Source organism: Mesoplodon bidens (genome assembly GCF_964165515.1).
Source record: "Mesoplodon bidens genome assembly, contig: HAP1_SCAFFOLD_152, whole genome shotgun sequence".
Classification (NCBI taxonomy): Eukaryota; Metazoa; Chordata; class Mammalia; order Artiodactyla; family Ziphiidae; genus Mesoplodon; species Mesoplodon bidens.
The window spans coordinates 198,699-206,575 of record NW_027672569.1 but is presented as its reverse complement, the minus strand read 5'-3'; positions in this window follow the sequence as shown (position 1 = coordinate 206,575).

Sequence of the window (7,877 nt, the reverse complement as noted above, 5' to 3'; positions counted from 1 at the left end):
GAATTGCCCAAAGAGTTGACCTAAAATAACCTAAATGCCAAGCATTCCAAGAACCGTCCTGAACCAAATTCACTTCTCATTCGAATGCCAATGTCACAGACAGGGATGTTGTATTGTCCTTAAATGTACTTGCCTTTATCCAAAACTAGAATCTCTGATGAATCTATGGGACACACATGTAAAATATTCTGCAAAGTAAAAAAGCTTTATTTAGTGAACTGTGCTTAATATTCAGCCAGACCTGCATTTTTCTCTAAACCTTATACAATTACTTAGTCTGCAAGAAGCATTAGAAGAGAGACAATGTCTATTGAGAAAAATACGGGAAGCGAAGGTCATCAATCATTTTCTACTTTCAATAATCTCTTTCATAAAGAGGTAAATTCTCCTAAATTCCAGAATGAATGGAATTCAATACAGCAAAGTAAAATGCTTTAAATACATGAAATAAATATCTTGGTGGACCTTCCACCATCTGTTTTAGTAACTTAAATTATAAAAAAACCCCTAAATTTAAGAAAAGTTATATCAACAGCTAAAATTGAGATTTTTTTTTCCATCTATTACTTTGATTTTCCTGACCCATTTTTGAGAATTGTCAGCATTCTGGATCAATAATGCCAAATTATTTGTTGAAGACAGTGAGATTCCTCCCAAGTCATCTAACATGCTCACTAATCAATAAAGATAAGAACAAACAAGAAAGCCATATTTATGAAGCAAGCAAATTATATTAAAAGACTGACTTTGAGAAAAGGTTGCTGCTTGCCAAGAAAATTTTATTATTATAAAACTTTTTCTGTCATTTGTATTACTTCATTTTCCCTTTCAGATTATCTGTGTAGCCTTGTAAACACATCATAATCCAAAGCAGTTGAGCTTTACCAATAAAATGTAAATCAACACAATAGAGCCAACTGCATAATTAAAACAAAAGTATACCGGGCTTCCCTGGTGGCACAGTGGTTGAGAGTCTGCCTGCCGATGCAGGGGCCCTGGGTTCGTGCCTCGGTTCGGGAAGATACCACATGCAGCGGAGGGGCTAGGCCCGTGAGCCATGGCCACTGAGCCGGCGGGTCGGGAGCCTGTGCTCCGTAACGGGGGAGGCCACAACAGTGAGAGGCCCACGTACTGAAGAAAAAAAAAAAACATACCTCCATCAACCCAAGCAGATTACAAAATAGCAAGCAGATTTTAAAATAATAGTCTACAAGCCTGCTTTTTTAAATATATAACTAAATGCATTGAATATCTTATATAAAAAGCCAAAAGATAGAGTTGAAACCGAATATCAAAAGTAAACATCTCCTTCCCCAAAACCCTAACTCCACTCCAGTCATGAGGAGAACATCACACAAAGCCAAGTTGAAGGACAGTCTATGAAATATGTGAACCAGGACTCTTCAAAATTGTCATTAAGAAAAGGAAAGTCTGGGACTTTCCTGGTGGTGCACTAGTTAAGAATCCATCTGCCAATGCAGGGGACACCGGTTCCAGCCCTGGTCCGGGAAGATCCCACATGCCGCAGAGCAAGTAAGCCCGTACATCACAACTACTGAGCCTGCGCTCTAGAGCCCGCCAGCCACAACACCTGAGGCCACACGCTGCAACTAATGAAGCCCGCGCACTCTAGGGCCTGTGTGCCGCAAATACTGAGCCCAGGTGCTGCAATTACTGAAGCCCGCACTCTTAGAGCCCACGCTCCGCAACAAGAGAAGCCACCACAATGAGAAGTCCGCGCACCACAATAAAGAGTAGCCCCCACTTGCCACAACTAGAGAAAGCCTGCGCGCAGCAACAAAGACTCAACTCAGCCAAATATAAACAATAATAAAAAAATAAATAAAGGCATCATCACATAAACACAAATGAGGAAATATTTTTTTTAAAAAAAGAATAACGGGCGGGGCAGTGGTTAAGAATCCGCCTGCCAGTGCAGGGGACACGGATTTGAGCCCTGGTCCTGGAAGATCCCACATGCTGCAGTGCAACTAAGCCCGTGAGCCACAACTACTGAGCCTGCGCTTCTGGAGCCTGTGCTCCGCAACAAGAGGCGCCACGGCAGTGAGAGGCCCACGAACCACGATGAGGAGTGGCCCCTGCTCGCCGCAACTAGAGAAGGCCCTCGCACAGAAACGAAGACCCAACACAGCCAAAAATAAATAAAATATAAATAAAAATAAATACATTTAAAAGGAAAACCTATACATTTCCCTTTCTGCAAATGTAGGTTTTCGAGGCAAGAGTAGAGCCTCAGAAAGAGTGTCTGCAAACAGAACAATCACTAGTTCACTAAGGACAAATTGTAGGATACTTTTGGAGAATCCCATCACAGCTAGATAATTGGTCCAGGACCAAAAGAAACTACTGGAAGAAAAATGAAATCAACAGTGTACCACAGAGGTGGGAGGCACACTGGCCTGGACTAAGACATGTTCAGTCATAGATAATAAGGGTGGTGATTTTTAAGCATCATTCTCGACCCACTGTGGACTTCCTTCTGCAGCAGTATAAGGATACCACCAGATCATCTTGAAATCAAGTCATGAAATGTACCTTTATATTTCTAAAAATCAATGATCGTCCTTAAATTAACTTTTCTTATTAATTTAGTCATGGTGCTCTTTTACTTCTAAAACATTAAATCTTATTTGATTAGAGACAGACTTCAAAAAATAAAAATAAACTGTGATCAAATAGCAGGAACAAACAGTAGTAACTAAAATTTCTTCAATCTAAACTGGAGATGATTTCTGTATCTCTGTCTTTTACATTTGTCTCCATTAGGGGAAAAAATATGTACCGCATAATTAACTTGGCTGGAATGAATCAGACTGCATTTGTAAAAGTCTCAGAAGACCAATGAGCTGTGCTAAACAGTACCACTATCCACCTGAGCAGAAATTACTATCCTTAAGTTTCTATACATAACTAACACAACAAAAATTTAAACAAAAGAAGAACTACTAGAAACAAATTAGAGATTCATGTTTTTAAGTCAGTAATTTGCCTTTAGTCAGTAATTTGCCTCATACATTATGATTTTCCCTGTGGAAACCCAATTATTATCCTGAAAACAAGACCACTTTAGAAAGCAAATGCATTGTGACAAAAGAAAGAAAAGGCAGATTGATACATTATTAAAAGAACTCACACGCCATACCCTGAGGAGTAAGGAAGCCATGGCAGAGCAGGCCCCCTTCTCCTCAATGGACAGCACAGCTGTGGGGAAGACACTGCAGCTAGCAGAAGCGTGTCACACTTCCTCAGGGAGGAAGCAAGTTACAGACAACTCTACAGAGGGCACCCATAAACTCACGGCCACGCTCATTACCCAACGTCCAGGCCACCCAGAGGCTGACTGCAGCCCAACTTTCCCACCATACCCACACAGGCCCCAGGAACCGTCAGGCCTCTGAGGCTCTGCCAATGCCCTTCCCTCCACCCAAATATCCTTTCCCTCCTCTCTCCGGACCTCAATCCTGCCCAGCTCTAAATGAGCACTGCAAGGCCTATTTCCCTAAGAATGCCTCTCTCAAAACCAAAATTACTTCCTCGAGAATGATCTGCCTCTTACTCATCCATCATTATCTTGGATTAAATACATCAGGTAAGATGCCTTATCTGACCAACACAACTATTTTAGAAATAAGAGTCATGTTTTAGACCATGTATGACATGACATGACAACCATTCAGCTCACGAAAACCATTCAATAAATACTCTAATTGAATTGCCCAAAGAGTTGACCTAAAATAACCTAAATGCCAAGCATTCCAAGAACCGTCCTGAACCAAATTCACTTCTCATTCGAATGCCAATGTCACAGAAAGGGATGTTGTATTGTCCTTAAATGTACTTGCCTTTATCCAAAACTAGAATCTCTGATGAATCTATGGGACACACATGTAAAATATTCTGCAAAGGAAGAAAGCTTTATTTAGTGTACTGTGCTTAATATTCAGCCAGACCTGCATTTTTCTCTAAACCTTATACAATTACTTAGTCTGCAAGAAGCATTAGAAGAGAGACAATGTCTATTGAGAAAAATACGGGAAGCGAAGGTCATCAATCATTTTCTACTTTCAATAATCTCTTTCATAAAGAGGTAAATGCTCCTAAATTCCAGAATGAATGGAATTCAATACAGCAAAGTAAAATGCTTTAAATACATAAAACAAATATCTTGGTGGACCTTCCACCATCTGTTTTAGTAACTTAAATTATAAAAAACACCCTAAATTTAAGAAAAGTTATATCAACAGCTAAAATTGAGATATTTTTCCATCTATTACTTTGATTTTCCTGACCCATTTTTGAGAATTGTCAGCATTCTGGATCAATAATGCCAAATTATTTCTTGAAGACAGTGAGATTCCTCCCAAGTCATCTAACATGCTCACTAATCAATAAAGATAAGAACAAACAAGAAAGCCATATTTATGAAGCAAGCAAATTATATTAAAAGACTGACTTTGAGAAAAGGTTGCTGCTTGCCAAGAAAATTTTATTATTATAAAACTTTTTCTGTCATTTGTATTACTTCATTTTCCCTTTCAGATTATCTGTGTAGCCTTGTAAACACATCATAATCCAAAGCAGTTGAGCTTTACCAATAAAATGTAAATCAACACAATAGAGCCAACTGCATAATTAAAACAAAAGTATACCGGGCTTCCCTGGTGGCACAGTGGTTGAGAGTCTGCCTGCCGATGCAGGGGCCCTGGGTTCGTGCCTCGGTTCGGGAAGATACCACATGCAGCGGAGGGGCTAGGCCCGTGAGCCATGGCCACTGAGCCGGCGGGTCGGGAGCCTGTGCTCCGTAACGGGGGAGGCCACAACAGTGAGAGGCCCACGTACTGAAAAAAAAAAAAAAAAAACATACCACCATCAACCCAAGCAGATTACAAAATAGCAAGCAGATTTTAAAATAATAGTCTACAAGCCTGCTTTTTTAAATATATAACTAAATGCATTGAATATCTTATATAAAAAGCCAAAAGATAGAGTTGAAACCGAATATCAAAAGTAAACATCTCCTTCCCCAAAACCCTAACTCCACTCCAGTCATGAGGAGAACATCACACAAAGCCAAGTTGAAGGACAGTCTATGAAATATGTGAACCAGGACTCTTCAAAATTGTCATTAAGAAAAGGAAAGTCTGGGACTTTCCTGGTGGTGCACTAGTTAAGAATCCATCTGCCAATGCAGGGGACACCGGTTCCAGCCCTGGTCCGGGAAGATCCCACATGCCGCAGAGCAAGTAAGCCCGTACATCACAACTACTGAGCCTGCGCTCTAGAGCCCGCCAGCCACAACAACTGAGGCCACACGCTGCAACTAATGAAGCCCGCGCACTCTAGGGCCTGTGTGCCGCAAATACTGAGCCCAGGTGCTGCAATTACTGAAGCCCGCACTCTTAGAGCCCACGCTCCGCAACAAGAGAAGCCACCACAATGAGAAGTCCGCGCACCACAATAAAGAGTAGCCCCCACTTGCCACAACTAGAGAAAGCCTGCGCGCAGCAACAAAGACTCAACTCAGCCAAATATAAACAATAATAAAAAAATAAATAAAGGCATCATCACATAAACACAAATGAGGAAATTTTTTTTTAATAAAAGAATAACGGGCGGGGCAGTGGTTAAGAATCCGCCTGCCAGTGCAGGGGACACGGATTTGAGCCCTGGTCCTGGAAGATCCCACATGCTGCAGTGCAACTAAGCCCGTGAGCCACAACTACTGAGCCTGCGCTTCTGGAGCCTGTGCTCCGCAACAAGAGGCGCCACGGCAGTGAGAGGCCCACGAACCACGATGAGGAGTGGCCCCTGCTCGCCGCAACTAGAGAAGGCCCTCGCACAGAAACGAAGACCCAACACAGCCAAAAATAAATAAAATATAAATAAAAATAAATACATTTAAAAGGAAAACCTATACATTTCCCTTTCTGCAAATGTAGGTTTTCGAGGCAAGAGTAGAGCCTCAGAAAGAGTGTCTGCAAACAGAACAATCACTAGTTCACTAAGGACAAATTGTAGGATACTTTTGGAGAATCCCATCACAGCTAGATAATTGGTCCAGGACCAAAAGTAACTACTGGAAGAAAAATGAAATCAACAGTGTACCACAGAGGTGGGAGGCACACTGGCCTGGACTAAGACATGTTCAGTCATAGATAATAAGGGTGGTGATTTTTAAGCATCATTCTCGACCCACTGTGGACTTCCTTCTGCAGCAGTATAAGGATACCACCAGATCATCTTGAAATCAAGTCATGAAATGTACCTTTATATTTCTAAAAATCAATGATCGTCCTTAAATTAACTTTTCTTATTAATTTAGTCATGGTGCTCTTTTACTTCTAAAACATTAAATCTTATTTGATTAGAGACAGACTTCAAAAAATAAAAATAAACTGTGATCAAATAGCAGGAACAAACAGTAGTAACTAAAATTTCTTCAATCTAAACTGGAGATGATTTCTGTATCTCTGTCTTTTACATTTGTCTCCATTAGGGGAAAAAATATGTACCGCATAATTAACTTGGCTGGAATGAATCAGACTGCATTTGTAAGAGTCTCAGAAGACCAATGAGCTGTGCTAAACAGTACCACTATCCACCTGAGCAGAAATTACTATCCTTAAGTTTCTATACATAACTAACACAACAAAAATTTAAACAAAAGAAGAACTACTAGAAACAAATTAGAGATTCATGTTTTTAAGTCAGTAATTTGCCTTTAGTCAGTAATTTGCCTCATACATTATGATTTTCCCTGTGGAAACCCAATTATTATCCTGAAAACAAGACCACTTTACAAAGCAAATGCATTGTGACAAAAGAAAGAAAAGGCAGATTGATACATTATTAAAATAACTCACACGCCATACCCTGAGGAGTAAGGAAGCCATGGCAGAGCAGGCCCCCTTCTCCTCAATGGACAGCACAGCTGTGGGGAAGACACTGCAGCTAGCAGAAGCGTGTCACACTTCCTCAGGGAGGAAGCAAGTTACAGACAACTCTACAGAGGGCACCCATAAACTCACGGCCACGCTCATTACCCAACGTCCAGGCCACCCACAGGCTGACTGCAGCCCAACTTTCCCACCATTCCCACACAGGCCCCAGGAACCGTCAGGCCTCTGAGGCTCTGCCAATGCCCTTCCCTCCACCCAAATATCCTTTCCCTCCTCTCTCCGGACCTCAATCCTGCCCAGCTCTAAATGAGCACTGCAAGGCCTATTTCCCTAAGAATGCCTCTCTCAAAACCAAAATTACTTCCTCGAGAATGATCTGCCTCTTACTCATCCATCATTATCTTGGATTAAATACATCAGGTAAGATGCCTTATCTGACCAACACAACTATTTTAGAAATAAGAGTCATGTTTTAGACCATCTATGACATGACATGACAACCATTCAGCTCACGAAAACCATTCAATAAATACTCTAATTGAATTGCCCAAAGAGTTGACCTAAAATAACCTAAATGCCAAGCATTCCAAGAACCGTCCTGAACCAAATTCACTTCTCATTCGAATGCCAATGTCACAGAAAGGGATGTTGTATTGTCCTTAAATGTACTTGCCTTTATCCAAAACTAGAATCTCTGATGAATCTATGGGACACACATGTAAAATATTCTGCAAAGGAAAAAAGCTTTATTTAGTGTACTGTGCTTAATATTCAGCCAGACCTGCATTTTTCTCTAAACCTTAAACAATTACTTAGTCTGCAAGAAGCATTAGAAGAGAGACAATGTCTATTGAGAAAAATACGGGAAGCGAAGGTCATCAATCATTTTCTACTTTCAATAATCTCTTTCATAAAGAGGTAAATGCTCCTAAATTCCAGAATGAATGGAATTCAATA